Here is a 26,085-nt window from a genome sequence, read left to right on the forward strand (position 1 = left end):
GTAGAGGCTGGATTAGAGTATTCTTGGATTGATGTTTTGTAAAAGGGTTAGTTCTGGTGCTTTGTCTCTGTTTTAAATATGAGTCCAACGTGTCTGGTTTGTCCTTGCAATGATTTGACAGTTTGTCTGTGAAATCATATAGTTTTTTTAACAGAATGTATTGTTTCCAGATCTGTACTGGATGTTAGTTGCGTTTCTAAGTGTTCCAGATTGAGTTTGTTCCACGGTCGATAGTTGGATGTATGTAAGGTAGTTTTAGGTGAGTCGCTTAGTGATGTTTTATGTTGGAAAGCAAGCAAATGGTGGTCTGACCATGTGACTGGAGTTATAGTTTGAAAGTTTACTAGTTCGGTAATAGCAAAAATTACATCTAGGATGTGTCCAGTGATGTGTGCAGGTTTGTGGACGATTAGATGCAGGTTCAGTGCGTATAGGCCAGTGATTGTTTTTGGATGGGGCATATTGGGTATGGCAAACCAAATGTTGGAATGTATTGTTATCAGGTTTGAAACCTTGTCTGCGAATGTTGCCTTGCTAGGTGGAGGTCTGTATAGGAGCCAGACGTTACAGGAGGAAGACGGTGTAGGATTGCATCTGGTTAGAAGAGCCTCAAAATCTTTATGGAGATGTCATCAACTTTAGTGATATGTAATGTTTGCCTGAACACAACAGCTAGGCCACCATCTTTTTTTGCCTATACGATTTTGGGTGATCGTTTGATAGCCTTGAGGAAGGGCTTCATGCAGGACTGGAGCCATAGCATCTCTCAACCATGATTCAGTTATGAATAGTGTGTCTGCTTTTGCGTCAGTGAGAAGGTCATAGATGTGTCCTAGAGTGATCGAGCATTTATTAGTAGACAGTTTAGAGAATGTGCTTTGGTGATCGTGAGACTTTGTTTTGTAGAAGAGTGATCAGTATTGTGTGGCTTTGTAGCAGGTGTGTTTTAGTGCTGTATTAGCTGTGTTAGGATAGCAATACTGTAGCTGTTCTGTAATGTGGTCCTCCTCCAGCAGGCTAAGAATGCATTTTGATGGGTCTGCATGTGTAGGTGGTGGAGACTGTGTTTGGGAGTGAGCTAGTACGCTGCTTTGTTTTTGTGGTGTAACGTTGTGTAGTAGACATGGAGAAGCGAAGTTATGAGGTTGCTTATATTGTTTGCGTGTTTTTAGGGCGGAAGGTGTATGCCGACGGGAGCACGCATGGGGTTAAAATGTACTTTCTTTAAAGTCAAACCTGCCCACAGAAGTCTCCTACAAACCATACACACTCTATCATGTTCATCAATAGTACTCCCAAAAACAATAAATCATCCTAATAACATTGCACGCCACTAACACCCTTCAGTTCTTTTGTCATGATTCATTAAAATATAGAAGCAGCAGAAACAAGACTAAACGGCATTCTTTTAAACTTAAATGCCCCCATCGGAGTGTAAGTAAATGATGTAAGTCCTTGAGAACAAGGTTCTAACTCTACCTGATGGTATGCGGATGTTATGTCAAGTGTGGTGAAATATTTTACCTCTGCCAAAATGGAATCAATTTCAGCAATATTTGGGAAAGGAAATCTATCCAGTATAATCTCACTCAACTGGTCTTTCTAGCTACAACTATGGGAGCCAACCATTCTGTGGCTTCTACAGGTACTATTACCCCCAGATCCATCAGCTTCTGCAACCCTTCACTAACTCTGTCTTGTATGCTTACATGGAGGAGTCTGACGCGGATGTATGACATTACAACGCATGCTTTTACATCGCATGCCTTTACAACGCGATATTTACAGCGAATACCTTTACAACGCATAGTGCTTTTAGGCGCTGTATAGTGAATTGTTTAATTTACTATTCCAACTCCAGTCCCCGTGGATAGTAGGGAAGGTGTTGGATAGTACATTAAACCTATTCCCTATCCTAGAGCGCCCCCCAGCGCAATGCGTTGTAATGGTTTGCGTTGTAAAAGATGCGTTGTAAAGGCACTGCGTGGTAAAAGTTGCGTTGTAAAGGTTGTTTACCGTCTGACGCTTGCTGCTACCAGTACAGCTACTTTTTTCAATTTTATGTAATGTTTATACCCGTTCATAAAGCACAACACATTCTCAATTAAATGTGGACACTCTGACACAAAATCTGAAACCTGTGGCTCCTCCTCTTGTTCTTGAAGCTGTGGATCTGCATTTGAATCCAACGTGGCCTCTAATACTCTCTGATGTGGCCAACCTATCAGATTATCACCTTTGTTTGAGACATACATTTTACCAATCATGTATTTACCGCGCAGCTCTAGACCTGTATTAAAATATTCCATCATCTTTATTGGTTGACCACCATATCACCCTGGCCATATGCACACAATAGCACACAACTTGTTTTTCTCCCCCCCAAAAAAATGGATCATATGTTTTCTTTTAAATAATTGCCAGATGTGAAAGAGTCAAATCTCAACTATTTTTGCAACGCCACTAAGGGGATCATTACCTGTCCTTCAATCTGGAAGATGATTTCATGAGAAATCTCTATTACCTTTTTTTTATGTTTATCTTATTTCTGCAACACTTGATAAACTATTCTTTTATCCCACAGCCATTAAAATACACAGTCAATGCTGGGCAATCTCCTGCATCAGCTCAATGCCCACTTCTACCATATCTAAAACATTTTCCTGCAAACTTGGTAGAAACATCTTTAACAACATCTTTGCATTTAACTTTACATATAACCTCATCCACTTTCTCTGGTTGAGAAGCATTTTTCACTTTTGTATAGTTTAATTCACTAACGCCTTTCAACCCTTTTTGCTACTAATATCACTTCTCCAGGGATGATTCACCCTTCAGCCACAACTCCTCTCGTCTTATCCCACCTACATTTAAATAAAATTGATCCCATATCCTTTCTTTAATGGCAGTTCCAAATTTACATTCAGATGCCAGTTTTTTTAGACTAGTAACATAATCTCCAAACGAGTCATCCTTGCCACCTTAGTCCTACCTGATAGCACTCCAAAATAGCTCTCAACCATGGAAGATAATGCCAATTAAGTTTTAGTATGCAAATGTCATACTTCTTCAGATTTCTTTGTTTCTCTTCGCTAAGTTCAGGGAATGTTTCTAAAATGACTTCACCATCACCTCCAAGGCATTTTTTTTCCATTTTCTCCATGTTACTGGTGATTAATGGTGGTGAAGTAACGTTTGCATTCTAACCAATGAATTAAAACAATTGGGTGTTAGAGAGAGCAGTCACGCCAACACTGCTTTAATCAAAGGTACATCTAACTATTTTGTAGAGGGGGAGGGATTTAATGCAAACATTCCAACACCACCAATAAAGATAAACCTGCTGACAAACGACTCAAAAGTAAAAGAAAACAGTGCACCTCTTGTACAAATTTGTTAACTATATAGTTGTAACCTTCAATTGTGCGCCAGGCATCACTAAGGACAGGTTAAATAATGCCCAAGCTATGCTTATCCCTGTGATAATGTTAACTTTTAAAACAAAAAACAAAAAAACTAATAATTCACTACACGTGTGGCTAGGCCTATAAGAAATATACTTGCCTCACGAAGCTTGTCTCCTTGAGTACTGATGTAAAAAAGTCATTATCCTTACACACTGATTCACACTTCACTGCCAGAGGAGATTGTGATCAGAACTGATGAAAGTCCATCATAGACACCCTTCTCTGTGTATATAATGAGAATAAGCCCAACTTTCTAACTTGCATACATTTTCTTGAGGAGTTAAGGCTTGCTCTCTTAAAAGCACAATGTTGCACCGTGTCAGTTTTCTGTAGTCGCTGAGCGTATTTTTTCCCTCTTACTGAAACGCTGATGTATTTCATGCTCACCAGCTCAAGCTTTACTCGTTAGACCTCACTTCAGTTTGCAATGCAAATGTGTTTCACTGGCAGCATTGTGTTGCACTTAAGTCACAAAGGATGAGTCACTTGAAAACACTGGAGGCGATCTTGCATACTGCCATGCACCAGATCCTCTCCAGTATGCCTTGACTTTCTGGGCCAGTTGTCAACGGCGTCAGCCTATAATCACACACTTCTCCAAGAGCTGCACATCAACTCGATGTTGCGGTGTTATCTCATCAGCTGGTGGGGTCTTTATTGTCAATTTAACAAGGTGGTTACGTAAAATAAAGACCACTACAGAGGTAAGAATGATGATCTTTTCTCTTTAATACCGTGGCTGTCAGAAGTCAGCAACAGCTGCCACCAGCTCAAAATGAGAACATTCACTATTACATTATACATTCTTTGACAGAATGTAGTAAGGTGACTTACTGTAGATACCACACTTCTTTTCCGCTGCGCGTCCAGTGCATGCCCTTGTTTGGTGCAGTGTGGTACAGGTTCTTTTGGTTAGTGTCCTTAGTTAAATTTTTTTGCCTGCCAGTTTTTGGTGATTTGTTTCATTAGTACTCTGCTGCTTCTGCATTGGCTCAGTATCAGATTTATTCACTCCATCTCTTTGCTTGCTATATATTCCTGGACAAGGACTGTGATAAAGAGGGACAAATGGGTAATGCCACAAATACATACCAAAAATCATCATTACACGAAATCATACTCTTCCTCGTCACACTCTAGCTTCCCTCACACCCTCCCCATGCATGTGGTTCCACTGATCTGTTGGTTCCTGCTTTTCACACCCGCCCTTTGCATGTGATTGCATTGATCTATTGGTGCCTGCTTTCAAGACATACTTAGGGAGGTTGACCCTATTATACTCTCACCTTGGATTGGGGGATCGAAAAATGTGTTTGTAGTTTTGTGGCTTCACGGGGAGGGAGGGGTTAGTTATGATAAGGCCTAGTTCGAGGAAGTGGGTGACTCAGTGTGATGAAGATTACGGGTGAGTGATAATGGCATGAGGTTTCCTGAACCCATTCTGCCTTTCAGTTAAATAGGTGAGTGTTAAGTGACACACACACTAGACACATTTCCAAATGATTTATTTGTCAATTAAAAAAAAATGCTTTGTTACTATATTACATAAAAAGTTATTTTGCTTTAAAGATCGGGGTACAGGCAATCACTAATTTACTCCTCCTCCTGGATTGTTTGCATTTTAGCGTTCATATTGGCTATTTCTCAAATGTAAACTTCTATATTTGTATTTTCTCAAGTGAAACCGTTTTAAATAGTAACACATATTATTAGTTAATGATCACTATTTTCAGTCTGACTGGTCAAGTGTATGAGGTGTGACAGATGAAAAGGACAATGTCCAGATAAAATATTTTCTCTCAAACAGCATTGCAAATTTTGAAATGTTTGAAGGCCTCCGCAGTCATCCGTGTTTAATCGCCTGGAACCAAATGACCAGAGTTCCAATAAGTTTGTGTGACGGGTGGCCAGCAGGACGTGAGTAACGATTGATCCTACATTTTGGTTTACACCGGGCTGTATGTTTGTGTAAAAAAAGTGTTTTGAACTGCCCATCTAGTGTACAGAATAAAATGTTTTCTTTGTCCAGTATCAGTAACAGTCACCAATAGCAGGAAATTCTAGAATGTTTGTCTGTGTGATGGCAGCTGGGATTATGAGATCTATTGTGGCAGCATTCACTTGATGGGCCATTAACAGCAGTGTGTATACCTATTCCAAGCCTCCAAATGAGCCAGTTATAACGTTGATGGAAACCATGGGTGTCGGTTGCTGGGGTGGGAGGGGGGATGTGGGGAGGGAGAGGAATGCTAGTATTGTAAAATAAATATGTGTAGCGCAGAGGGAAAAAAGCAGGCATGTGTTGTTTTTATTGAAAACATCCAGAGTTTTTCTAAGAGGTACAAGTAAAGCAAGTGTTCAAAAAACTGTTTTACATACATTTGTATATAAAAATTGGGTGTGCTTTCTGAATCAAATGAATAAACTCTAGATCAAGAAATATACTTAATTTGCAAAATGAACATGCCAACTAATGTCTGCTATTTAATATACTATTCGAAATGGTAGTGCTTTAGTATAGCAAAGAGCAAACGCATGGGAAAGAAGGTGAGTGTGGGTTGCACTGCCTCTTTCCCAGCTCCACTAATCTCATGGAGGTGATGTCATATTCTTCGGTGACCTTCTGCAAGGTGGGGCATGTTGCTGAATGCTACAGAGCATGAGGATTAGGAAAATGACCACCAAACATAGATACAGTAAGTGGGTTGTGAGATTCAGATTGAAAGCTAGGCAGGGATTATTGTAGCAATGTAAGTGATAAGGAGGGAAGAACCTTGCCTGTTGCTTGACAATCTTTACATACGAGAAGGACATGAACATCTTCAGTTGTCACTTTTATTAGGTCGACCATTCGAGACCTACTGGTAGGTGTATGTACTTTGTGGGCTCCACAGATCAGCCCTAGGACTTGTCTGCTTCCGCTTAGGGACTTTATTTCTGTTCAACTGCCTATATTCAACTGGAAAAATACTAGCAAGATCGGTAAAATACCAGAATTGCTTTCTGCTGAAGGACTTTAAAAAAAAAAGAAAAATTCTGTCAATCACTTTAACATTCTCTAGATTCCAGTCCATAGAAATTGTCTTCCACGAACACCCGTAGACAATAATATTTTTTCAAATCGTGTATTTTCAGTGATATGACCACCGAAGACCCTGATTTTATATTAAAAACAGAGCTGTGGACTATACCATTTCCAGCTGAAAGGCAATATTTCTCTCCATGTGTTCCCATACCTGGCGTGTCATGCAGTTTAGTGCTTACTTTCCTGTTTCAGCACCCAGGCTAATGTGCTGCCTAGCTAAATACATATATGGCCCCAAAGGCAAGACCCATTGCATTGCAAATGCTTGTTTTTAAACTTGAGCATTTGGTTGCTGTGAAACCGAAGGTCAAAATTACTGTGATACTTTTGGCCACCAGTAAACATCTCACAGAATTTAAATATGAATGCAAATATCTTTCAGTAACGTTCCAGTTTTGTATTGATGTCATGAGGGAGAAGGATAGTGTTTGCACCACACAAACTTGCAGCAAACTTGAATATCCACTATGTTTGCTGGGATGGACCCTTACCTCAAACTGAGGCTAAAATCATGGATTCAGCAATATATAAATGACAGTGAAGCAGAATGTGCCCTATAGGAATGCCATAGAGGAATAGATTTGCAAAACATGAAGGTTTATTAACAAATTAGCATGGCAACAATCACAAATTGAATCAGTAGAATAAAAATCGCATGTGTGAATATAGCCCAGATAAGTACACATTATTAAAGACCGTCTATGTAAAATTGTGTTCCGTAAAGGGAGACTCCCTAATGCTCACCTAAGGTTGTGGTTAAGAAGGAAACATTTGTAGCAGACTGTGTCAGCAAATATAGCATTTAAAGTAGAACGAAATGAAGGTTCCCATTAAGAAAAAGGGAAATGTACTTTCTCTAGAAAGTAATCCTATGAGCAGAAATATAAGGCGCATTGGTTCTCAATGGGAGGAAAGGGATGTCCACCTGCAAAGGTGGACAAAGACAAGTCTTATTTAACTAAAATCTGCTCACACAATTAAAACATGAAATGAAGTCAAAAAGATACAATCCACAGGTTCTCACTGAGTAAGAACAAAACAAAAATCAGTGTTCCTGCTGTACATGGTGTCGGCCTCCTTATCATGGATAATACAATGCCAGAAATTCACCTCCTCTGCATCTTATACCGTGCAGGTGCTGAGAATCATTGTCCAAAGAATTAAATGCAACAAAACATGACTTTCACACAGTAGGATATCAGAAAAAAATACAATTGATGAGAATACAGTGACTGTGGTGCCTGGGACAAAAAGAGAGTTAGGCACAGCAAGGAAAATTGCTACGTTTTTTAAAAATGAAGTCTGGTCCCTTGGCCCACTTATGTGAATGTTAATATGTACATATCCTAATTACGAGTGATTAAAAAAACATATAAATCACTGTTTTCTCTAAATCGTGGTGTAAAATAACACATGCACATATATAAGTAATGATTATACATGTTACAGGTGAACATCTCATTAAGCATAAATAAATTACGATGACACTGCATCATCAGTTCCCCCCTCTGATGGCTCATAGATCCATCACACAAAATCATCCACCATTTTCCTTCATGACAATTAAGAAACCGTTTGCTGCCCGCCGATGTTTACGTCTAGATTCTTCATCCCCTCATACACCTAACACTCTCTTCCCATTCTTTTTCTTCCCTCTTTCTTTTCAATCACTTGCCATCAGCACTTTTCACTCTACCCTACTGTTCTGTACTTGTTTCCCTCTTCATCAGTCTGAATCCCTGTAACATCAGAAAAAAGAAATCACACAAACTCCAATAACCAATCTAGGTCCCATTATAGCATCTACAAGTCCACCACCAAGCAGAAATTCCTTTCCCAAACACCTGTGTCTTCCAACTCAATCAAGTCTTTAGAAAGACCTGTAATATTTTCCAAATACTTGTTGATATGTTACTCTTATCTGGCACATCAGTACACCATTGTCTGCCACATAATACTTTACAAACCCTGCCCTAGTTTGTGAGAAAAATATCTATTTAGTAAAACCATGGCTTTCATTGCTATCAATTCTGAATTAATGGCTCCTAATGCACCAGTGGGGCCAGCTGCAAGCCTGTCAACCTACGAGAACTGATTTTTTAATTATCCCATCATTCAAAATCACACCTACAGTAGGAATAAAAGCACCAAAAATATCACCCACTAACTGGTAGGCACTGTGAATAGATCTCCCACAAGTGACTTTACTCTGGTCTTCTAATTCACCTGCATGAGTACTTTTGGAAACACTACTACAAAATAACTACCCACCCCATTAGAACGCAACCAGAAATCAGCATTAGTCTCACATATAAAATACAATTTAGGAATGCCGGGTCTTTTCCAACCTAAATATGTGCATTTTTAACCTCTACTTCTTGAACATACTTACTCCATCATACCTCGACTAGATGCTTAGCCCATTGTTTGGATCTTATAAAACATAACTTCCCTTCTGTTTCCATATCCAGACTCTGACTAGGATGTATTTCTGCATACTTTAATTTCTATTCCTCCTTTCACCAACTGGTGGCCTCCCTACTCGCTGAATTCTTTGCAATCTGTTCCCATCTTGCCTCCAATTCTTCCATAAAATACTTTTCATCCCTGTTTGTCTTACAAGTAAGAATCCCTTTGTTATAAGACAGTCATGTATGACCACCTAAAAAGTACCCTAGTTTCCTTTTAAGATCTAACTGAAGGATACAGATGTAACCCACTATACATAGGTACTTCATTTATGGGGTAGTCAAAAATAAAAAATGGAAACATAAACTAACTTATTCTATGATAATGCTGCAAGTAAGGGGGCAAATAGTGAAATATGGGGATTGTTCATACCACTAGCAATAGAAGTTGGCAAATAAGTACACAAATATCACCTTTTAGCATCTATTGTTGTATTTCTATCTAGGACCCTAATTCAATATTCCTAATTTATGCCCTTGTATGGCTATAATAAATGATATCCTTATAAAGGCATTAGAATCATATCCATATTTAGTCGTAGCCCATGCAGCCCAAATTAAGCAAGGCTACTTCCCCAGACTCCTAGAAAGTACAACGCGTTCTTTAAACAAAGCAAACCTGTGGGTTTGACGGGGATAATGGGGAGAATCGGGCTCATTTTACGCACTCTCCTTATGGCCACTCCCTTAATACCCTTTTGTTAAATGTTGATCTGTTAATCCACCAACCTGCTGCGGACAAAGACTGTAATATTGCACCGACTTTTGTAGGGAGGAATTCAACCTCCGTTATTGATCATTTGCGGTAATCGGTGCATATTGCCCCACTATGTACGGTGCCCATTATTGTTGATTTTGGCATTAGTGACCACAATGCCATTACTATGTCGACCTCCATCTGGGGGACTATGTCTAGTTCTAAGCGCAGGATTGTTGATGAGATTACCCCTTGCAGGCAAAATGGTATTCGGATAAAATGGTGTGGGGACAACTCTGATAAACTGCTCCAGAAAATAGTGGGAGCAGGCTCTGAAGAGCTATTGTGGTGCCTTGATGTTGATGCGGCCCCCTGGTGTATTATTACTAATTTTGAGAAACTTGGCGATATAATTAAAAGGTCCCTCACTATTGCTAAGGGTATATCCAAGAGGGCTGTCGTAGGATGGTTCGACAGAGCATGCACAAATTCGTTACAAGAACTAAAGAGTGCATTGTCGAGCCACCCTAGAGACAGGGATGCCATTACACTTCTTAGGGCGACCTATAAACACCAGTTGACCCGCAGAAAACAGGAGCTTAGGGAGCAAGCCTGGGACAACCTGACCAAAGCGGCGGAGCTGCGTGACAGTAAGTTATTCTGAGGTACTGTCAACAGCCCATTCCTCCTAAAGGAGGAATTTCCTGTTCTAACTGCCCAGGTTAGTGAGGATAGCTGGGTCAAATATTTTACAGGAATCTTCGATCAAGCTAGGGAGGGTCAGGTTGGTATTAGTGCCGATATTACCGGACCTAAACAACCCCTGGGGATAACATTACAAGAGGTAGATAATGCCATCCGTAACAGCAAGGGGGGGAAGGCCCCCGGCCCGGACGCAGTTCCGGTTGATTTGTATAAAACCGATCTGGCACTATGGAGCCCCCTCCTGACCCAGGTGTTTAACGCCTCCGTTAAGGATAGTACCCCCTATACCTGGAGCGAATCCATAATTTTGCCGATTTATAAGAAGGGAGATAGAGGAGAGGCTAAGAACTACCGCCCTATCTCCCTTCTGGATTTCTCATTAAAAATTATGAGCAGGGTCTTATTGTTACGATTGGAGGATTGGGCAGAAGCAAATAATATCCTCGCGGCCTCCCAATATGGTTTCCGGAAGGGTCTCGGCACAATTGAGCAGTGTATCAATTTAGACCTCATTATAGGGAAATACACTAAATCTAAACAGGGCTCTTTATTTCTTTGCTTTGCAGACCTTTCCAGTGCTTTCGATCTGGTGGACCATACTCTCCTGTGGTCCACCTTACTCGAAATGGGAGCCCCGGCAGCAATAATCCATTTTTTAGCTAGACTTTACAATAAGTTGTCAGCCCAGATCCGCTTTGGGCATGCGGGGGAATGCACGAAGAAGATCAATGTTAAATCTGGCATTAGGCAAGGCTGTGTCTTGGCCCTGTTACTTTTCTCCCTTTTTATAAATTCAATGGAGTCCGACTTGAAGATGGTCCAAGCCGACGCTCCTCAAGTTGAGGGTCAACCAATACCGGTACTGCTATATGCAGATGATACCGTCCTACTTTCGAGAACTCCAATAGGTCTTCAAAAACTTATGAACCATTTTTATGATTTTATCCAAGGGAGGAAACTAAAAATTAATAACTCCAAGACTTTTATCATGGCCTGTGGGAAAAAGGTGAATCATCTTAAATCATTTCAGTTCAAGGAACATCGAATCGAGGTAGTGGACACATTGTGTTACCTGGGCATAACTTTTAGTAATAGTGGGTCATGGGCCGCGGAGCTACTCAATGTTAAGGCCAAGTTGGGTAAGGGATCCTCAGGAGTTTTCCGCTTCGCCTCTAAGTTAGGCAGTCGTCGCATCCTTGACATGTTGAATGTCTATCGGCACAGATGCGCTTCGATTGCCCTTTATGGATCAGGAGTGTGGGGACACTGGAACCAAGGTGACTTGCAAATAGCTGAAAACCTATTCCTTAAGAGACTCCTCTGTCTCCCTTCCTCGGCATCCACTGAACTGATCCATAAAGAGGTGGGGCTGGAATACCTGACTGACCTAACAGGATTAAGACCCCTTATGGTATGGAGGTCAATTTGGGCTAAGGACGAAACTGGATTTACCAGGCGAATAATTCAAGATTGTCTGCGCCTGGACAGAGCCCGCCAGATCCCCTGGTTAAATTATGTTTTAACTTCCTACAAAGAAATTTTGACTGGGACGTTCTTAGTGACCCCTTATGTGCCATTAATATACCTAAACAGGTGGTTAAAGGTATTTTTTTGGAGAACAAATCTAACAGGCGTAAAGAACAATCCAGCCTTTTTATAACCCATGTCTTTTATTTCTCCAATCAAGAGGAAGGTTATGGCATGCCTGAGTATTTAAAAGTAATTACTAAACAATCTCACCAGTTCGTTCTTACAAGGTTGAGACTAGGCATTGTCCATAACCTGGTGGCATTCCCAAAGATGAAAACCTATACTTCAACACCTTGCCCCTGTGATGGTATCACCAAACAAAGCACGTTGCACTTTATGCTAATTTGTCCACTGTACATGCACTGTCGCATCTATTATCTCAAACCTCTTTTAAGAAATATTCTGCTTCCAATATTGCTACTGCCACGAGATTACTTTTTACACTTGCTACCTCGGATATCTGTTTTTTTACTGCAACTTTTATTTTAAAATCAGTGTCCATTAGAAAAAGCCTGGAATTTTAACATTATCTTTGTATAACTTGTTGCTCTTTGCCCCATAATCTTGTATCTACTCGAGTTGTCCCTATTGTCTGTTTCATATTGTAATTCTTTTAACTTGTAACAATATTAATATGACCTTTTTTGATTCTGTGTGCTTTTATGATTGTTTATTGAATATTCGAATAAAGCTTATGAAAAAAAAAAAAATAATATCCTTATAAAGGCATAAGAATCATATCCATATTTAGTCGTAGCCCATGCAGCCCAAATTAAGCAAGGCCACTTCCCCAGACTCCTAGAAAGTACAACGCGTTCTTTAAACAAAGCAAACCTCCAGCAACATGGGAAACCCCCATGCTTCTGTTTTGATTTGTCCTAGAACTCCTGTGAGCACTGAAAGAACGGCCAGTTCTTAGTGACGTCTTATGTCCAACCTTACGTCAAACCCGGCACCTTTCAGGTATAAATATACCAACGATGCCTTAAGCAAACACACGGTGGTTTGGAGCAGAGCGGCTATCTACTTGCCCGAGAGCCCAGCTGATGCGAGAGCCCACGGACGCCGCCCCTCCCCTTTGACGCACTGAGAGAGATGCTGTCTTTTTCTCCAGCCGAGAAAATCCAGCTCCGGTGTTCTTAGCCGCCCTTGCGGGTTGCTGGGATATCGAGTCCTGAGAAAGAGATACAGACCTCCTGCTCTCTATTACCCAGGTACGGAGCTGACTAAACCCTTAAAGAGAATTCTTGATTCAGATTCTTGGCAAAACCAACTTAACTTAAACTGCTACTTATTTACTCCTTCTCACGTATTAGGCTTAGGTCAGGTACACCGGGGTAGGCGTATTTAGAAGCACCAGTTGAGTACGTTAGTCAATGTATTCATGTATGTATATATTTTATCTATTTTAAAGTATCATATGGCTAAGAAACCATATCAATGCTTTTACAGTATTATTTCATAATACTCCTTTTACTGTACGCACTTTACTTTACTATAAGTATTGCAATTGTGGCAATTCATTTCTCTTGCATGAGAAAGAAGACTGCTCAATAAATAACTCCTTTTATTGAAAACGCCCGTCTCTCTATTTCTCTGCACTGTGGTGAAACTAAGTACGCACAACTGAGTGAAATAATTGTCTGTTGTTTTCACACGACTCTAGAATACTCTTATTCTGAGGGAGCAAAGTTGTCATGTTTATGGTTGTCAGAAGCTAATCCCTTCTTGTCTATCCAGGGAAGTTAAACTCCTCCTTGTTTATTCGAGAACGTTTCTAGTGACCTCTGAGCTAGCTGGCAAAACTAATTAAGTCTAATATAGTCAGTAGAGACCTAGGCGACCTCAGTCCTACGTCTACACTGCGGTTTATATTATTCCAATGCGCAGAGCCTATTGGGAATATAGGAACTACACTACATGGCGCCCAACGTTTGGTAAGGCGATAATCTAACGCAACACATTAGAGTAACTCAGTCGTGCTTTTTCACACAGACCCTTTTTCCCGTAAATACTCCAATAGACGTCTGGAGTGGGTAAAAGGTTAAAATCCGCCGGAACTTAGAAGGATGAGAATCCTATGCATAGTTTTTGGTTTAGTCAACGTTGAAGGATACAGTGTTCCAAAATATTGTGCACCTAATCTTTGTTTCCCTTGAACTTGATCTGCAACAAAAAACTTTCTGTCAGTAAAAATGGTAGAAAGTGAAGACGAAAGGGAGACAGCTAGAATAGCAGCTCAACTCCTAGCGGATGACACAAGTCTCCAAGAAAATGACCCAAATGCTATAATCATTCCGGTAAATGTAAGAAACTATAACTATTAAACTTATAGCAAATGGACTGACATCACGGGTGGTACAGTCATATTCGTGGTAGAGGCCCATGAATATCGGCAGACAGAGTTATTCTACTCATGGATAAACATTCCAGCAGCAAATGCTGTAACACACGAATTCCACCATTATAAAATAGAGGAACCTCCGGATGAATACACTCCTTTCGAGGATGTTGAAATCCCACTAAATTACCAAGAGCACCTGCTCTGGTTTAAAGGCGCCCTAAAACATCAAAATCACATCACCAGGCTCGGTCCACTAGGTAGACCAGGAGCAACGTGGCCAGTTCTAGCCAGCTAAACACCACATCCAGACATTGATAAAATGTCAGACCGAGAGCTGTTAGCTCAACTAAAAATGTTATTTAAAATACACAGACAATTGGTCCAATATGTCATGAGGACTTCAACAGTCCAACCGGCAATAAAAATTCCAGAGACCACCCCTCACCAGGGGAACACAAATAAAATAACACCACAAAATATACAATCAGCCATTGGCAAAGTACCTACAAAACGGGAACAAATTTGATTCTGGTTAGCTCAGAAAATCACTCAAATAGAGGGAGTATTTCCTGATACTACGCCTACTGAGAAACACAGAATTCTGACTATCTGTCTTCCAATGGGGATCGCACCACATGTGGAGGACTGTGACACTTGGGGCACAGTCTTTGCTTCGATTTACACAAAAACACATGGTGTTCTGTCTATGGCGGTAATACCAGATGTGCTAAGACAGATTCAAAATGAATATGGTCCAGAACCTGCTTTAACTCTGGGTATGAAATTACTGAAAGGCTTAAAGCAGGTCTCGGCTCTATTGTTAGCCAACATAAAAGGAGAAGCAGCATCTGTGGCGATCCGCCAGAAATTGAAAGAAACAGATATAGCAGAACAACCATTTGAACTTGCCAGAATCATAGAAAAATCCTATGAAGAACTAGGAAGAGATAGTTTGGGTAAGAAACCAGTAAAACCCCAACTAACTGACAATCCTGAAAAAACATTTATTAAAAATAATGTAAAAAGAGTTGGGATGGAAATAAACAATCCACTCCCAAAGAAAAACGATTCCAGTCCAGAGGAAGGTCTCCTCAACGCAGAGATAGATCTCCAGAACGAGGTGACAAGTCTCCCCAGAGGGAGCCCTCTGAGAAAAGATACAACCTTAGAGATAGGGATAAATTGAGAAAACCTGATAGATATCAAGATATTGATACACGTCCCTCTCGATCTTTTCAGACTTCCTCGCAGAAATCGGAAAGAAGAGGACGGTCAGAACACAGGGAAGAGCACGTCAAGTCCAAAGACAAGGAACCTGCTCACCAAAGTAAAAAATTACAATTTCCAAGAAAGAAGGTAGCCAGTATTAAAATAATTAAACATGCCGAGGATACTGAGGACACAACTGAAAAACGGAGAGTGGGCCCAGACAATGCTAGACAGCGCAGCAGAAGTGACAATAGCTCGCAAGATCTTGATGAATCTTCTGGAGACAGTGGACACGAATGAATACATTCAGGTGGAAACTGCAGATACCAGAGTTAGCAAACCTCATAAAATATACGAAATAACATTACGTATAGAGGGGTACAAGACTAGGAAAGTAAGGGGTCTCTTTTGGGATAACCTTTCGAAAGGCTATGACATCCTGTTAGCTGAGAAAGACTGGCCACCAGAGTTTGTCAGGGAGTGCCCTCATGGCGAAGAAATGATTATGCCTGCCTTCTCAAATCATATTCCAATTCATAAAAAATATACACTTGCAAGAAAATGGGCAGTGGCCCAAGCTCCTGCATTATATAGAAATCATGTAGGATGGGATGAGGACTCTCCTCACCATAAAATCCAGTTAAAATGTCAACCCACTGCACAAAGACAGTACCCAGTTAAACAAGAAGCTAAAAAGCAAGTCAGGGAGATCTTAGATCGACTTGAATATCAGGGGGTGATTGAAACATGCACCTCACAAATGAACAATCCTTTGTTTCCCGTCTCCAAGCCAGACAATTCATATCGACTAGTTTTGGACTACAGACACCTTAACTCATGTTGCAAAACTTTTGCAGTACAAAACTCACACAGTGCTGCACTAATGAATAACATCGTGCGCAAAAAATATAAAACGACATTAGACATCTCTAATGGATTCTTTTGACAAAACATTGCACCTGAAAGCAGGTATTTGACCGCTTTCTCAATAATGGGGTCGCAAAAACACTTCTGTCGACTCCCACAGGGATTCCAGAATAGCCCAGGATTATTCTCAGCAAGAGTAACAGAGTTACTACAAATATATGATGATGAAGCATTATCTTATGTCGATGACATCTATCTCACAGATGATGACCTGGATACTCACTTGAAAAGAGTGAACACCATAATACTTGGTTTCGCAGCTGAGGGTTACGAATTCAACTTTAAAAAGTCAAGAATTGCCCATCTAACTGTCCTATTTTTAAGATATGAATTATCAAGTGAAGGCAAGAGCCTAGCAGACAACTTCTTAGAGAAGTGCGCTGTACTCCAAGCACCAAAAACGCTGAAGAACTTACAATCAATACTAGGTTTCCTGAATTTCGGAAGAACATACATTCTAAATTATGCAGAGAGGGTTAAACCTCTCTATGAATTAATAAAACCTGATTTTAAACCAACAAATTGGACTCAGAAACACACAGAAATTTTAAGATCATTACAAACAGACATGTTAGCTAAAACAAAATTGCAAACACGCGAAAACACACGCAACCTTGTAATCCGAGTAGATGCGGATTCACGTACCTGATCTCTAATGAGGGAGAAACGGTACCAATAGCTTACAAATCACACTTGTACACACAAGCTGAAATGAGATTCAGTTCAACTGAAAAAATTCTAACTGCGGTTCAGACTGCTGTAGCAAAAGAAAGAGCCCTAGCACAAGGTAAACGAATAATAATCGTTACCCCAGTACCTGCTCTAGAAGCAGTAACAAAAGCAAGCATTCCAAATGCTAAAGCACTACATCCGAGATGGATACAATTAGTTAATTCTCTTGCTGCAACGGGCGTAGTATGCGAATTTGATCCTAATTTAAAAACACAAGAATTTCTACAATATGAATATGAATGTCCTCTGCCTACCGAAATCCTGCCTCTGGAACATTACGGCTGTATGATATATACAGACGGATCAGCACAACCCGCAGTTTGGGGTAAACAAGCTTACAGTGCTGCGTGCGCGATTGTTAAAGGTCATTGGCACGAAGAAAAATTTAGACCATTGGTCACTAAAACCCAATCTCTAGGAGATTGTACAGCTCAGCGAGCTGAACTACTAGCATTTAAGATGGCGCTTGAAAATACCGATCACGAATTCCCCACACTAATAGTGTGCGATTCATATTACTGCGTTCAGTCTTACAATGAATACTTGGAGAACTGGGTTCAAAACGGTTTCAAAGATGCAAAAGGTGGCACAATCAAGCATAAAACGCTTTGGGAACAAGTAGTTCTTTTACAGAAGGAACTACAAAAGACTCATGTGATCCATACACTGAGTCATCAACGTGATGGCGTTCACGTTGCGGGGAATTCATTGGCTGATGAGGCCGCGAAGGCAGCTGTGCAAACGGCTTCCGTAGCTGCTATCACCCAGTTCAAAAACAAAAATAGACAGCGATATAATGCAAGCTGTCAGTGCTACGGTAAAAGATGATATAAAAACACTCCCGAAAGGCTTTCCAGTAAAGTACTCATACATAACTGATGCGAATAATGTTCCTTTTGCTCGAATCCCTGAAGATAGGGCAATTCCAAACATGGAACACAGGTTAGGACTAATTACAGCGGCACATGAAGGGCTCGCTTCTGCACATGCCGGCGTTTCTGCCACAATATCGTTATTAAAACAGATATTGGTGGCCGCGTATGAGAAAACAGACTAGGAACTATGTTCTAGAATGCGAGATATGCCAAAGAATGAAAGTATCAACAGTGAAACGACCAGCACAGACGCCACTTCTAATCACAGGTAAACCATTAGCGTGTGTTTACCTGGACCACTGTGGTCCCTTACAAAGGGATGGCAACTATAAATATATCATGGTCGCAGTGGATTCCTGCACGAGATTCATTTGGATGTGGCCCCAGCGCTCGGCTGACGCCAGAACTGTTATAAAAGATTTGCGAGTCTTTATCGGCACATACGCAATTGGCATGCTACATTCTGACCAGGGTCCTGCGTTTAGCTCTAGGGCTTACAAAGAGGCCATGGGCAGCATGGGCATTGCGGTACTCCTGTCCATTCCATCCTGAGGGAAATGCAGTAGTGGAAAGAAAAAACTGGGACATAAAGCAATCTATAACGACTAGGGTATTAGGTTGATGGGTGGGTCCGACATTTAACAAGTGTCCAACGTAGTCTTAATAATCTGCCAAGAAATTCTCTAAGAGGTCTCAGTCCGTACAAACTATTGTTCGGTACTAGAATGCACATTCAGGACCTTGATAGTCACACTTCAGTGGTAGAAGAAAAATGCTTTGATATCAAAGACCGTTTGGCTGTTTTACAGGACTTAAATGAAACAAGACGAGACCTGAGCAACATAAAGTTAAAGCAACAGCCACCAGTCACTGAAGAAAAACCACCTGTCCCAGCAACAACTGTCTGGATTCCAAAGATTGGGGATCTGGTCAGAGAGAATATCGCGGTGAAGAAGGAATTTGGGCCTTCTTACAGAAAAGCAGTACCTGTCTTAGCTGTCAGCGGAACAAGATCAGTTGTACTACCGCCCCTTGCTGGTAAAAAGGAGAACTGAGTTGTATCCATCGACCTGGTAAAACCACAATCATGTGGCCAATAATAAGTAGTAGGCCCAGTGGACTCCCAAGAAATAGCAGAACACCAAAATTTGCTACAATACAAGATGTTCAAACTGAGAGACTAATCACATTCGATAAACATGCAGTGAATAAAAAAGGACTATGCAACAAAGCCATGGAACTTATTCCTCTTGAAACCCAAATTGAAACAGTACGTCAAGAAACACCAGTCTACAACGATGTAGCCACAGACAATGCTAAAGAAACAAAGAAAAATCCAAAAGCAAATGAAAATTCTGAAGCAATTCCAACAATTGGCAAAACTGCATCTGGCTACTTCATCAATTTCGATGACTTTTCTGATGATCCAAGTGAACATGAAGAAACGCCAGCAACAAAGACTTTCAAAGACAAAGTAACAGAACTCTTTCATCAACTCAAAGAAACCTATCTGATTTCTCCATGGATTGAATTTTGGATTGTGTTAGGTGTACTTTTCCTCTGCTTTGGCTCATCATGGTTCTTTGTTTGGGAAAATTCTTTGAAGGAAAATACAGTACAATGGACACAGCAAGTCAGAACATCAACTTGGTCCTAAAACCTCACAAGTCATCACACATCGAGAAAAGAGAACTATCATCAGTGAACTTCACAGCCAATCCAATAGCCGGTGGGGTAGCATGGGACAGAACTGAATTTGACATTTTTGGCCCGATTGAGCTCTTGAAATATCCACACCAGTTTAAGGTTTCATTAAGTGACTTTGTAAAACCAAGTACTTTCTCTGATGATTGGGACTTTGAAAATATTAATAATATGATGTCAGGTTTAGTAATGTCAGCAAAATTCACAGAACATGATTATTTACAGGGTTCATCAAATTATGAAGAAATGTATTGCTATAATCATTTTGGTCATCACTATTTGCATAAATCTGCACAGCCTAGAAATATTTGTAATTATAACCAATGGGAAAATTGTGCAACACTGCCTAAAGGCTGCTCAAAAACATTTTTTGAGAATTTCCCATACTTCTCAGGGTTTAACACAAGTGATGCAGAAACGTTTTATTTTAAAATGTTAAATAAGACAGGAATTAAAACTATGCTGACAAATACTAAATTGATCTATTCTGAAACATTTTTATGAAAAAATGATTACATTTGGTTTTGAATTCTGGAAAAACAACATTGAAAAAAAAACCATCTGGGGTACAAAAGAATGGCAGGTCCAAGGTTTAGAAGCATTATTTAGAGCCTGCATGATCCCAGAACAATTAATATTCTTGAATGACACCATTCAACAGACTACCTGTCTTGGCCTAGCCAAAATTAAAGACTTAAACAAACCGTCTATTCCAAAACCCATACCTGATAGTAATAGCACTACTGATATGGAGAGAGACGTATCCCATATTTAATACCAAAACAGAACACATCCTGATTGGAATAAATGGTTGATCAGGCCCACAGACACAAATACCTGTCAAGATAGATTCCTGAACAAAATACAGGGGTTCAAAATGACCAGGCCAGACCCAAGATACTCCCAAAGACAACATCCAGGGATAGTTACAACATACAGTGTAGGGAAACTATGCCTCGAATGGCTTCAAAAATCTACACTGGCAGAAATTAAGCAACACTTGACTTTACTTAAAGACGGTGCTGACTTGCGTGATTTCATTCTGAGACCACGCAAACAGCGTCAAAAACGCTGCGTACAACGAAGCTTGGAAAGTAATGCAAATTGAAACAGCAGAAAAAATACGAGAAATTGATTGTATTAATTTGGAAAAATCACTTTCTGCTGTGGACAATGGGTTAACGACTCTGTCCTCCAGAATATAATCACTGGACAGTATCGTATCATCTGCTATTGATATAATAGAGCAGGACTTACTAATGTTACAACATGGTCAGTCCCAATTACGTTCTATTGTACAGCTTGGCTGGACGTTTCAAAATCTGCGTTTAGGCTACGTACCATGGCGTTTAATCAACACAACGTCATTATTCTCTATCTTTAACCTTACTGATAAACAAATCAGTTTGGCACAAAAAGGTGCAGACTATACGATTCTGAGCATTGAAAAACTTGAGAGATTACCATTGACAATGTCAGAAAGACCGGTCATTGAATGGATAATACACGGAATAATTACAATCCCGATAACAACTTTCCAATTTAAATATTGCCAAGAGTATATACCAGCGGTCCAGTATGAAAGGTTGGGTAAAGGGTACGTCAAGTCAACATGGAAATTACCTTATACACACAAATGTTACAGTGAAAAGAAAAAGGATGTATTTCTTAGTGGTAAAAATTGTAAAAGATCACTAAGCGGTACACTTCTGTGTCAAGGTATTCACTTACATGGAGCCTGTGAAGGGTCTTCTAATAACCTTTCATGTCACCTGCACGGCACTCCTGCAACACAGATAGAGCCATTCTTTAGACAGCTTTCTAACGGGAGCTATATTCCAATAAATGACCACAGCTGTTGTGGCATGGTGCCAGGGAAAGCCTATCTCGTAAGCGTTAGTTCCATGGTCACTTGCTGTATGCAAGTATTGTATCCAAACAGCACTCCAGACATGGAGGCGGCAATTTGGCCTTATTTGAATATCTCTTCTATTCGAATTGATACTTTAAGCAGAATGAAATCCATTCTTTTACAAACAACTGTGCCTTTGACCTCGTCTAAAGAAACGTATGATCTGCAAGTCGCAAGGACAACAGCAGAGATACATTCCTTATTATCAGCAAATTGCCCAGTGCATTTCGTAGAAATGTTAAGCAAAATCTTAAACATGTCAGATACCAGTGGCATCGCACATGTATTTAAGACAATTTTTTCGGGACTGTTAACACCCTTCGAACCAGTTCTGGGCATTTTTCCCAATTTTGTCCATTCTGTCTTTGGCGGCCTACCTTTACTTTTGGGACTCGTGGCAGGAATTTTATTTTTGATCCTTCTGCTCCGATATGGCAAGAGACGATCCTAGCTATACTCTATCGGGACCGCATAATAAAAGTCCTCGGATTAGCCCGGCTAAGAGATCTGACTATGACATGGTTTCTTTCATTCAGACCTATCTGGCAAAATTGCATCTTACCTGTGCTTCGATGTATGCTATGCGGAGAAGAATGCGTGTTGGACGTCTGTCTTACACTACCATCAGCAGTACCAATGGATACAGATACCCTGCTAGGTCCTGTAACGGCTCATGCATCGTGCTGTCCCCAGCGGCTACCCATTCTGATGACGGCATTCGTTGAGACTTCACCACTACGAGTATGTGGCAGTGAAGTACGAGATGAGAGCAGCATCACACAGGTACAACCTTCTGTGAGCATTGCTGATCCTGACATCGATGATAGCAATCATTCTCACATGCACTGTTTCTGCATTTTCAAACTTGGCCGAACTTTCACCTGATGTCGTAGACCAATTTTTTGCAAGTCTGTCTGAAATGATGTTCTCCCCTGAACAGAAAGAATAACTTTTTAAGCAACAAGCACACAGCGTTCCCTGAACTCTGAATTCGGCCTTCAGCTTTGATAAACAAAAGCTACTGAAAACATGTGGAACTGTTTTTTCCCCTGAAAGCGAAATTATTTTTTCTCACTTCCATAATATTTACCTTTTTTGGCACAGAGTACTCTGCTTAAAGTAGAACTATTCTTAGAGAACAGAGCTTCTATTTTAAGAACTCTAGAGACAATATTTTACCTCAGCCTCTAGCACATGTACAGCATTTGTATTAATATGTGATGAAATGGTCTCGACCTTCTTTTCTGTATTCAGAGCCATTTCATGTGTAATTTTCGCAAATCGTTCAGCTGATATATATTTACATTTTAACTGAATGATACCACTGCTTGAAAAGCGTACAGTACCAATACTCATTGTCGTGTATTTACTATATACCATTTCAGATGCAAATTATGTATTTTGGGGTGGGTTGGAAAACACATGCACCATTATATGTTTACTATTGCTTAGTTTTAGTAATGAGGGACATCAGATCGTGGAGTGGGTGTTGTATTTCTATCTATGACCCTAATTCAATATTCCTAATTTATGCCCTTGTATGGCTATAATAAATAATATCCTTATAAAGGCATAAGAATCATATCCATATTTAGTCGTAGCCCATGCAGCCCAAATTAAGCGAGGCTACTTCCCCAGACTCCTAGAAAGTACAACGCGTTATTTAAACAAAGCAAACCTCCAGCAAACAGGAAATCCCCATGCTTCTGTTTTGATTTGTCCTAGAACTCCTGTGAGCACTGAAAGAACGGCCAGTTCTTAGTGACATCTTTATTGACGTCTTATGTCCAACCTTACGTCAAACCCGGCACCTTTCAGGTATAAATATACCAACGATGCCTTAAGCAAACACACGGTGTTTTGGGGCAGAGCAGCTATCTACTTGCCCGAGAGCCCAGCTGATGCGAGAGCTCACAGACGCCGCCCCTCCCCTTTGACGCACTGAGAGAGACGCTGTCTTTTTCTCCAGCCGAGAAAATCCAGCTCCGGTGTTCTCAGCCGCCCTTGCGGGTTGCTGGGATATTGAGTCCTGAGAAAGAGATAACAGACCTCCTGCTTTCTACTACCCAGGTACGGAGCTGACTAAACCCTTAAAGAGAATTCTTGATTCAGATTCTTGGCAAAACCAACTTAACTTAAACTGCTACTTATTTACTCCTTCCCACGTATTAGGCTTAGGTCAGGTACACCGGGGTAGGCGTATTTAGAAGCACCAGTTGAGTACGTTAGTCAATGTATTTATGTATGTATATATATTATCTATTTCAAAGTATCATATGGCTAAGAAACCATATCAATGCTTTTACAGTATTATTTCATAATACTCCTTTTACTGTACGCACTTTACTATAAGTATTGCAATTGTGGCAATTCATTTCTCTTGCATGAGAAAGAAGACTGCTCAATAAATAACACCTTTTATTGAAAACGCCCGTCTCTCTATTTCTCTGCACTCTGGTGAAACTAAGTACGCACGATTGACTGAGTGAAATAATTGTCTGTTGTTTTCACACGACTCTTGAGATACACTCTTATTCTGCGGGAGCAAAGTTGTCATGTTTATGATTGTCAGAAGCTAATCCCTCCTTGTCTATCCAGGGTAGTTAAACTCCTCCTTGTTTATTCGAGAAAGTTTCTAGTGACCTCTGAGCTAGCTGGCAAAACTAATTAAGTCTAATATAGTCAGTAGAGACCTAGTCGACCTCAGTCCTACGTCTACACTGCTGTTTATATTATTCCAATGCGCAGAGCCTATTGGGAATATAGGAACTACACTACACTATTAGTTGTGGATAAGCATGCAACAACCTGAAGAAAACATTATTTGCAAAATCACCCTTAGCCCTTTTACCATGAAGAGGCTCTAAATTAAACCTATGCTTCTTTTCTATATCATTTAAAGTAGGCTCTGGTATGATGTTTTCCTCAAATCCTTCTCTATGAAAATTTTGAATCGAAACAAGGCTGCTCTTCTATGGGAGCTGGGGTCGATAATGTTTCAAGGTCTCTGCAAGGAAACTCAATTAATATCATTATAATTATAAAAACTATTGATACTATGTCTGCTATTGCTCCTCACTGGCTTCGAGAAAGGATCAACTGGATTTCTCATGAATCAGAAAGGAAAACATGCAAGATTCTGAAACAACAATAAACATGCAGACTACAAGTGTCGTCTTATCTGTGCAATATTCTGTAAAACTGTTGACTTCTCCACGATAAAATTAGGTTCAGCTGCTTCAAATTCAATCCCTATCCCAACATCAATCTTCGAAAATGACATCCCTACTCTTTTACTGGGCCCCAAAAGCCATCACAACATTTACTTCAAAGTTCAGTCATTCAGAAGTGTCTGTTCACTTTAGTTCAGTCAAGAGCAAAATTCAGTCAGTCAAAATGTGGCAGCTTTGATCACAGAGGTTTCTCAAAAACAGACTGTTGGTCACCAATCATGTATTCTCAAGTCAGCTTTACTTTCACCAAAATATGTCCATTCAATAGCTGAGTACCTTTGATGAGGCACCCATGTTTTGTATTGATCTCCGGATTACTGGCTTTTCACTTTCACTTTGCTCACTGGTTTCTGTCTCCTCATTGATGACCTCCTCGAATCATTATTCAGACACATAAGGTCTGTCTCTCTCCACCCTTTGCCCACCATTGTTTCTTGGCACTTGTGGGAAACTGGGTTTTTGATTGAGGGAGTGAAGACCCTTCTCAATCAACAACCACAATCACTGTCAGGGTGAACCACAAAAGTCAATGAATTAACCTGTGCTTAACCTTCTATCTGGTCACTAGAGACCAGAGCAAAGTCAATACTTAAGGCTGCCTGCGTTAGATTGTGGTTCGGTAAACGTAGAAGATAATTTGAAGAAAAGTTCATAAGAAGGTAAGTTTAGTGAGGCAAGGCAGCCGGCGGTGATTGAGGAGGAGAGAGTCTCTGGACGAAGCTGATGTGAAGATCTTTACGTTTGAACTTTGTCACTTTTTTGGAAGGCAAAAATCTCCAGGTGAACAAAGCTCCAGGCTGTAGCTTAGGGCTCCACGAGGACCGAAATCCTTTCTGAGAGCTTCCGCTGGACAGGATTTGCTGTTGCAGAGAAGAATGTAGCAGGAGCTACCATGAAGTCAGGCTAACTGGCAATGCACCGCAGGCAGATCGGTGAGCAGATTGGTCCTTGTCTTGTCGGTTCTCGGGTCAATGTTTGGGGAAACATTTTCTAAGTCCCCAGGTTGCAGATTTTGGCTTGGAGACGCACCTTCAGCACCATCTCCAAGGGTCTAGGACTGGTTGGACACCACTTGACGGTCAGGATGCACTCCAGACAGAGGTACGGTGCAGGGTCCAAGGTCTCTGGAGATTGTTGTGTCCCTATAGATCACCCGGGAGGTCAGCCAACTAGCTCTTGGAGTCACTCTGGTGGTCC

General features: G+C 40.5%; 1 protein-coding gene across 3 annotated transcripts in view; it reads left to right on the forward strand.

Annotated features, from left to right (window-relative positions):
- Positions 1 to 26,085, forward strand: part of PPFIBP2 (PPFIB scaffold protein 2) — a 1,415,596-nt gene that overhangs the window by 158,811 nt on the left and 1,230,700 nt on the right. For all 3 annotated transcript variants that reach the window (XM_078680889.1, XM_078680890.1, XM_078680881.1), the window contains exon 2: positions 5,275 to 5,384. The gene's annotated coding sequence lies outside the window, so the exon portion shown is untranslated. The remainder of the gene's footprint in view (positions 1 to 5,274; positions 5,385 to 26,085) is intronic.

The sequence above is a fragment of the Lissotriton helveticus genome, chromosome 3_1 (genome assembly GCF_964261635.1).
Source record: "Lissotriton helveticus chromosome 3_1, aLisHel1.1, whole genome shotgun sequence".
In the NCBI taxonomy this organism is placed as follows: domain Eukaryota; kingdom Metazoa; phylum Chordata; class Amphibia; order Caudata; family Salamandridae; genus Lissotriton; species Lissotriton helveticus.